The sequence below is a fragment of the Erinaceus europaeus genome, chromosome 12 (genome assembly GCF_950295315.1).
Source record: "Erinaceus europaeus chromosome 12, mEriEur2.1, whole genome shotgun sequence".
Taxonomy (NCBI): Eukaryota; Metazoa; Chordata; class Mammalia; order Eulipotyphla; family Erinaceidae; genus Erinaceus; species Erinaceus europaeus.
The window spans coordinates 5632146-5641590 of NC_080173.1; positions in this window are offsets into that span (position 1 = coordinate 5632146).

A 9445-nucleotide genomic window follows, 5' to 3' on the forward strand; every position below is an offset into this window, starting at 1 on the left:
AGCAGAGATCCGGGATTGAGCCCCAGCCTCCCCCCCCACCTGCAGGGGGATAGCTTCACAAGTGGTGAAGCAGGTCTTCAGGTGTCTATCTTTCTCTCTCCCTCTCTATCTAGCGCCCCCCCCCCAATTTCTCTCTGTCCTATCCAGTAGAATGAAAAAAAAAGGCTGCTAGGAGCAGTGGATTCCTAGTGACAGCGTCGAGCCCCAGCAATGACCCTGGAGGCAGGAAAGAGAGAGATGGAGACCTGCAGCGCTGCTTCGTGGCTCATAAAGCTCCCCCGACCCCATAGCTGTTGAACAGGAACTTGAACCCAGGTCCTGGCACTTGGGAACAGGTGCACTCCGCCAGCTGTGCTACTGCCTGGTTTAGCGAGAGCTCACTGTTTCGCAGAACCGTTTTTTATTTTCCAGTTGATTTGCAAGACTTTGTGTGTGTGTGTATGTATACATATATATATATATATTTAATATTTATTCCCTTTTTGTTGCCTTGTTGTTTTATTGTTGTAGTTATTATTGTAGTTGTTATTGATGTCGTCGTTGTTGGATAGGACAGAGAGAAATGGAGAGAGGAGGGGAAGACAGAGAGGGGGAGAGAAAGACAGACACCTGCAGACCTGCTTCACCGCCTGTGAAGCGACTCCCCTGCAGGTGGGGAGCCGGGGGCTCGAACCGGGATCCTTATGCCGGTCCTTGTGCAAAGCACAAGGACCCTGTGCTTAACCCGCTGCACTGCCACCCGACTCCCAAGACTGTACATATTTTAAGGTTATAATTTGTACCACTTCAAATTGTGTTACTACACCACACCACAGCCGCCACAATTGCCACCAATGTGACAGGATCTCTCTCACGGTCCACTGGGTTCCCATACCGCTACCCCCCTCCCCGCCCGGGTGCTGTGTTAGATCAGGGTTTGTATATGTTTATTATCGTCTGTTCCCTCTTTGTTTCTTTTTCTCTTTTCTTTCCTGCTCTCTCTCTCTCTCTCTCTCTCTCTTAACCGTTTATGGTGGGGTGGGGGGTTTGAACCTGGGACTTCAGAGCCTCAGTCATGAGAGTCTCTTTGCCTAACCATTATGCTGTCTGCCCCCATGCTTCTTTGTTTCTTCATAGCCCGCATATGAGCAGGAACAGCCGGCGTTTGGCCTTCTTTGCGCATCCTTTGCTTACTGTGGCGCACTCCAGTTTTAGACATGCTGGGGCAAGCAGCAGTATTTCATCTGTCCTTTTCTTTCTTGTTTCTTTTTCATTTTTGTCAGAACACTGCTAGGCTCTGGATTAAGTTGGTTTGGGGAACTGAACCGGAGAGCTCAGAGCCTCAGGCATGGAAGTCTTTGCGTAACCACTAATACTATCTTCTCCACTCTACAGGATTGTGTGTGTGTGTCTTCATTCATTCATTCATTCATACCTCAACATCATCCCTGTGGTGCCAGGATTTGAACTTTCTTGGCAGCCATAGCAGTGTGCAGGCACCCTACCCAGTGAGCTATCTCTGTGGCATGATTCCCCCCCCCCCATAGCTAAGTAGTGTTCCATTGTAGATATACACTAGAGCTTTCTTACTTTTTAAGATTTATTTTTTTTAAATTTTGATAGGACAGAGAGAAATTGAGAAAGGAAAGAGAGAGACACCTACAACCCCACTTCACTGCCTGTGAAGCTTCCCCCCTGCAGGTGGGGACCAGGGGTTTGAACCTGGATCCTCACGCATGATAACATGTGTGCTCAACCAGGTGTGCCACTGCCCCCCCCCCAAGTTTCTTTCTTCGTAAAAAGATTTTATTTACTTGTTGGTGAGGAGGAGCGGGAGGGGCAGGGAAAGCGGAAGGGAGGCAGAGAGAACCAGAGAATCATTCTTCTTCTTCTTCTAGCGTTTGCCCTTCTTCCGTAGCCAGTCAACAGCGTCAGGTTGAGCCTGATGTCAAGTTTCGAGACCTCCTTTGAATCTGGAGAGGCACAAGTAATGCCAGCATCCACCTTGGAGCCTCATACTTGCGAATTCAGTACTTTATCCACCATGCCCTCTAGGAGGCTTTCCTGTCCTCTCAGCTGTCAGAGAGCGCTTGGGTTGTTTCTGTATCTTTCTTGGGTTGTTTCTGTATCTTTCTTGGGTTGTTTCTGTATCTTTTTTTTTTCCCTTTTAAACAGAAAGCAGATAGGGAGATGCCGAACCTCATCTGATATATATATATATCCTCCAGGGTTATTGCTGGGGCTCCGAGCTTGCACCAAGAATCCACTGCTCCTGGAGGCCATTCCCCCTTTTTAGTTGCCTCCCGTTTTTTGTCGTTGCTGTGGTTATTATTATTCTTGTCATTGGTGTCGTTGTTGGATAGGACAGAGAGAAATGGAGAGAGGAAGGGAAAACAGAGGGGGAGAGAAAGATAGACACCTGTAGGCCTGCTTCACCACTTGTGAAGAGACTTCCCTGCAGGTGGGGAGCAGGGGGCTCAAACCCGGATCCTTATGCCGGTCCTTGTGCTTTGCGCCACGTGCGCTTAACCCGCGTTGTATCTTGATTATTGTAAAGAGTGCTTGTGTATGTCCCATTGCCAATCAGTGTTTGTGTGTTCTTCAGATACATTCCTAGGAGGGAATTACCGAATCACATGGTAGACTTATTTTGAAAAATATTTTGGGAACCATTCACGCTGATTTCTATGGGGACTATACCAATTTTTTCATGTACAAACCTCTGAACAGAATGATTTCAAAGCAGAATGAAGACTCCCAGTATTCTTGGTGAACAGCGCCATCTAGTGGCGGAAAGGTTTAGTTTCAGGCTGGTGGGTGGGTCTTAACGGGTCAACTGGCTTGAGCGCTGAGTCCTGAGGCTTCTCACTTTCTTGTAAATAATCTCTAACTGACAGCACGCAGAGCTCTCCCACACTGCGCCTGTTCTGGAGACGTCTGAGGGGTTTGTATCATTGCTCATTTGACAGGTTTCCATCACCAGCCACAGTTCTGGGGCTGCCCCATTGGATACAAATAAACACATATCTTCTGTCTAAGATCGGGAGACCACAAGCAAGAGAAGTGAAGTTCAGAGTGTCTTAGTTGATGATGATTGCCGGGAAGAAAAAAAAATGCTAGGATGTCCAGAAATTGGGGAGGAGGTAGGTTTTACATAGATTGGTGGGAAAGGTCTCACTGGAAGATTCCATTTGAACAGAGTGGTGGATTCATAGCGCTGGCACTGAGTCCCAGACATGACCCTGGTGACAATAAAAATAAAAGACAGAGAGAGAGAGAGAAAGAGAGAGAGAGATACCTGCAGCTCTGCTCTACCATTCATAAAGCCCCCCTTACTCCCCCACCCACCACGCAGGTAAAAGCAGAAGTCTTGAACCCTGGTCCGTGTGCACAAAAACGTTTGTGTTCTAACAGGTGCACCACTGCCTAGCACCTCAGCGAAAAAACTTTTCAAGAAAACTCAGAGCACATGGTTGATCCTGTTGTCCTCATTCTTTTTTTTTTATTTTTAATTTTTTAATGTTTATTCCCTTTTGTTGCCCTTGTTGTTTCATTGTTGTAGCTATTATTGTTGTTATTGATGTCATTATTGTTGGATAGGACAGAGAGAAATGGAGAGAGGAGGGAAAGACAGAGAGGGGGAGAGAAAGACAGACACCTGCAGACCTGCTTCACCGCCTGTGAAGCAACTTCCCTGCAGGTGGGGAGCCGGGGGCTTGAACCGGGATCCTTACGCCGGTCCTTGCGCTTTGTGCGTCTCATAATTTAATTAGGGCCTTTTATTTTCTTCCTGCTCCTCTCCCCTTCCCTCTATCCTCCCCTCCCCTTCCCTCTCCCCTCCCTTCCCCTCCCCCTTCCCTCCCCCTCTCCTTTCCTCTCCTCTCTTCTCCCCTTCCCATGTGCGCTTAAACCACTGTGCTGCCACCCGACTCCCTATTTTTAATTTTTATTTATCTACTTATTCCCTTTTGTTGCCCTTGTTTTATTGTTGTAGCTATTATTGTTGTTGATGCTGATGTCGTTATTGTTGGATAGGACAGAGAGAAATGGAGAGAGGAGGGGAAGACAGAGAGGGGAGAGGGAGAGAAAGACAGACACCTGCAGACCTGCTTCACCGCCTGTGAAGAGACTCCCCTGCAGGTGGGTGGCGGGGGACTCTAATAGGGATCCTTGTGCTTTGTGCCATGTGCGCTTAACCTGCTGCGCTACCACCTGACTCCCGTCCTTGTTCTTCTTGATTGCTTTATCTTGCTAGTAAATCTGACCAGAGCTACAGGAGGCTGTAAAAATGAGGTTACAGGGCCTGGGTGGTGGTGCATGTAGTTGAGTGCACTTGGTACCATGTACAAGGATCCTGATCCCTGCCCGTGTGTGTGTGCGTGTGTGCGTGTGTGCGTGTGTGCGTGTGTGTGTGTGCGTGTCTGTGTGTGTGTGTGTGAGAAACCTCATGAGTGGGGAAGCATTGCTATAGATATTCTTTCTCTCTCTCTCTCCCCTTTCCACCTGTTTCTCTGTCTCTGCCTAATTAACTAATTTTGAAAATCATTAAAAGGATGCGATCACCTGTTTACTTTCAACAGGTAATTAATTGCATGGATCGACTGAGAGGGTACAGATTCTTTCTCATGGCAAGTTCTACGGGAAGGGAGGTAGCACTGCCTTGCTTTCTCTGAGCACACTGCTCTCCCAGTTCCCCCGTGTGTCTGCCATCCCAGAAGCTCTGAAATCAGTATCTTTAAGACCAACTTGGTGGCACTTAGTTCATTCACACTATTGTGCACCCAGCCCCACTGCTGGCACCAAAAATGTTTTCCTCACTCCAGAAACAAAGCTTGTGCCCGTTAATTCTACTAACTGCCTTCCCCTTGCTCCCAATAGTCACCCACCTCTATTGGGTTTGTCACTTCTGTATATTTCATATCAATGGGGTCATACAAAATGTGACGTGCACTTAGCCAGGTGTGCCACTGCCTGGCCCCAGGGGTCACACAATATGTGTGTGGCCTTTTGTGTTTGTTCTCTTTCACTTACATACCATTTCAAGGTTCATTTGTGTTATGACGTGTCAGTATTTCACACCTTTCATGACTGAATAATATCCCACTGGATGTGAGTAACACAATCTGCTTATCGATTTGCCGGCTGATGTAAATTTGAATAGATTTCACCTTTTGGCTAACGTGATCAATATTACTATAAATATTTATGTAATTATTTAACCAGCTATGTTTGCTTCCAAAACTAAAATTCTCAAAACCAGAGGATGAGGGATTGGTGGTTGACTGCTTATGTGGGTGGGTGGAAATTGACCTGTTTCTGGCTTCTGAAAATTAACCTAAGAAGCTAACATTAGCCTGGTGTCAGGATCTTAGGGAATGGCTAGGTTGTTATTTCCTTCTCAGTTTAAAATTGTGAACAACTTCAGAACTGTTTTTAACATGGCTGAACCAGTTTTACATTCCTCTTAACAATCTGGGCTCCGGTTTCAATACATTCTTGCCAACACCTGTTACTGTTTGCATTTTAAAAGATGTGAGGAATATTGAAACATTATGCCACTCCTGCAAATTTGCAAGCCCTAGGTGTGTGTGTGTGTGTGTGTGTGTGTGTGTGTGTGTGTGTGTGTGTGTGTGTGATGAGTGGCTGGGACTTCTCCATTGAGTCACATGTATATTCTCCTTATTTTTTAAGTTATTAGTTCATCTTTTTTTTTAATCAGAGTCACAGCTGTATTATTAAATATATTTATTTGTGTGGTCCAAGAGGTGGTGCAGTGATAAAACTTTGGACTCTCAAGCATGAGGTCCTGAGTTAAATCCCCGGCAGCACATGTACCAGAGTGATGTCTGGTTCTTTCTCTCTCCTCCTATCTTTCTCATAAATAAAAACAAAAATCTTTAAAAAAATATATTTATTTGAGGGAGTCAGGCGGTAGTGCAGTGGGTTCAGCACAGGTGGCACAAAGCACAAGGACTGGCATGAGGATCCTGGTTCGAGCCCCCGGCTCCCCACCTGCAGGGGAGTCGCTTCACAGGCGGTGAAGCAGGTCTGCAGGTGTTTGTCTTTCTCTCCCCCTCTCTGTCTTCCCCTCCTCTCTCCATTTCTCTCTGTCCTATCCAACAACGATGACATCAACAATAATAATAACTACAACAACAAACAACAATAAAAACAAGAAAGACAACAAAAATAAAAATAAATATTTAAAATATTTATTTGCTAGAACAGTGAGAAAGTGAAAGGGGAAGGAAAGAGAAAGAGAGAGGGAGAGGGAAAGGGAGAGAGAGAGAGAGAGAGAGAGAGAGTGAGAGAGAGCTGCAGCAGCACGGTTTCACCACTGAGGAGCTTACCCCCTGCAGATGAGGACTGGAGACTTGAATGTGGGTACTTGTGCATGGTCAACCAAGTGCACCATCACCCAGCCCAGCCAGCTGTGTTATATTTTCAAGGTTCCAAATCCCACCTAGGGCATACTCTGACACTGACAACAAAGCTTTATATCACACCAGCTTCACACACGAAGCTCAAATGCCCATCCACGTCCCCAAGCCAAGGAAGGAATCCGTCTCTGAAGCAGATCTAGTCTTTCCTTTTTATCCTTTTAGCTTTAAAACCTTTCATGCACCTTCTGGCTCTTTGGATGCGTCAGGACATGGTTGCATTCCAGTTCAGGGGAAGCTCTACTACACATGCTTCTCGCAGTGTGGGAAGTGGAGCCCTTGAAACAGCTGATACAGAAGCGATGAACAACCGTGGAAGCCAGAGCCTTCGGTGCTTTTGATGGTAAAGATCCTGTGACAGCAAAGAGAAGATGTGGATTCCTATACCCTGGGCAGAGGGTAGATATGGTGTGTGTGTGTGTCGTGTGTGTGTGTGTGTGTGTGTGTGTGTGTGTGTGTGTGTGTGTGTGTGTGTGTGGTGGTGGTGGTGGGGACACATGCAGAGCCGTTGATAGTTGATAAGGGGTCGTGACTGACACATGCAAGGAGGTAAGATATAAAGGGCAGAGTGTCAGCTGGCACAGAACTGGACTGAAATGCCCCCGTTCGCTATCATGAGTATTCCTTTGATTCTAGGAACTTTACCAGGCAGGAAGCTGGCTTGTGTACTGCACCGGCTGCCTTGCAGCTCAAAGTCACACATTACTGATAAGTGAGAACCTCTGATGTAAATGGAAATATGAACTGGCCAGTGCCCAACGGATAAAACTGAACGTACCAGCTTATTTCGAGACCTACTAGTACATGATTTCTTACTGGCCTTATTGACAGCAGATACGTACAAGAAATACATTTTTTTTAAAAGGTGGTATGTTTTCCAAAAGTACTAGTGAGAGTTTCTCTTGCCTAAGTGGCCAAGATTTTTTGTTTTTTCTTTCTCTATGATTTGTTGATGGATGACTTTTTTTCTTTTTCATTATATTGGGGTTTTAATGAGCTTACAGTACAATTGTTGACACATGGCTATGACTCCTCATTGCCCCAGGATAGGAGTGTGAAGAATGCTTGCACGCCAGCTCAGATCCACTGTTGTGCACCAGGACCCTAAAGCACCCCCCCTCCTGCCCCCAGCTCCTTCCCCACCTCCATCCTCCCCAGAGTCTTTTGCTCTGGTGCAATGCACCAAACCCAGTCTGAGTCTCACATGTGTTTTCCCTTCCCATTCTTGTTTCGTCTGCTTTTTCCTGTGAGTGAGATCACACAGAATTCACTGGCTCCAAAGGTTATCTAACAGCCTTTCAGGAATCCATGGAATGAATACAGCATATCATAAAGGGACTATTTCCTAGGCTTTCCTATTTTCTCTTGGTTTTTCTCCATAGGGGTTGGATCCCACATACAGAGTTTAAGTCAGGCGCTGTCCACAGATGACCTTTGTCTAACCTTACTCTCTGGAATGCCCTGCCTGATTGTAACTTTCACCCCAGCGCACATCAGTACACACTTCTGCTGGCATTCTCATTGGGATCTTTTTTTTTTTTTTTTCTGATCTCCTGAAAGAACCCTGCGTCAGCATGTTGCAGGGAGTGGTGGAAGAGAGTTCTTTTATTTTTTTTAAATAATGGATTCCATATCTAGGACAAGATTCACTTAGTGCCACTATTTTCTCTTTATTGTGGGGATTCATGGTTTACAGTGACAGTAAAATAGGGTAGTTGGTCCATGTGTAACATTTCTCAGTTTTCCATATAACACTCTAACCGCCCTTAGGTCCTCCTCTACCATCATGCTCCAGGACCTGACCCTCCTGCCCCCACCATCCCAGAGTCTTGGACTTTGGATTGCAGACCATTTGACACATTGACTATGCGGGTGATAAGCCAATCTCTTTTGCTTTCCCACTTCTCCAGTGCATGACATAGCATAGACCCTTAGGCTAGACTGTAGGCAGTTATAAAACTTGAAATAGTCAATGTATTTTTCCCCTGGCATACTGAATTAACAATGATTTATAAGATTATGTTAATAGGGTACAGGGGCCAGGTGGTGGCGCCTCTGGTTGAGTGCACGTGTTACAGTGTGCAAGGACCTAGGTTCAAGCCCCTGGTCCCCACCTGCAGAGGGAAAGCTTCACAAGTGGGGAAGCAGGGCTACAGGTGTCTCTCTGTCTCTTTCTCTCTATATATCCCCCTTCCTCTCAATTTCTGGCTGTCTTTATCAAATAAGTAAAGATAATAAATTTAAAAAAAGTTAATAGGGTACAATTTCACACTGCTCCCCTCACCAAAGAAATATTTCTGCACCCTGACCCTTATATGGTGAACCTGAACCCTCCCCCACCCCCAGAGTCCTTTACTTTGGTGCGACACGCCAAACCCAGTCCAAGTTCTATGCTGTGTTTTCTCTTGGTGTTTCTCTTTCTCAACTTCTGTCTATGACTGAGATCATCCTATATTCATCCTTCTCTTTCTGGCTGATGTCACTTAACATGATTCCTTCATGCTCCATCCAAGGTGAGGTAAAGAAAGTGAATTCATTATCTTGCATAGCTGAGTAGTATTTCACTGTGTATATAGACCACAACTTGCTCAGCCACTCATCTGTTGTTGGACACCTGGGTTGCTTCCAGGTTTGGGCTATTACAAATTGTGCTGCTATGAACATAGATGTACACAGATCTTTTTGGATGGGTGTGTTTGGCTCCTTAGAGAATTGCAGGGTCATAGGGTAGGTCCATTTCTAGCCTTCTGAGAGTTCTCCAGACTGCTCTCCACAGAGGCTGGACCACTTGACATTCTCACCAGCAGTGCAGGAGGGTCCTTTGCCCCCACAGCCTCTCCAGCATTTGCTGTTGTTGTCATTTACCTTCCCTGCAGGACCTGAGGGCTTTTTAACTATATGTAGATTTTTTCATTTCATCGCTCACTTGTGACTAAGAAAGAAGACAGAAACAAGATAAGAAGAAAAGGACAGGCAGATAAGATATAAGAGAAGGGGGTGTCAGCAGTAGCGCAGCGGGTCGAGAG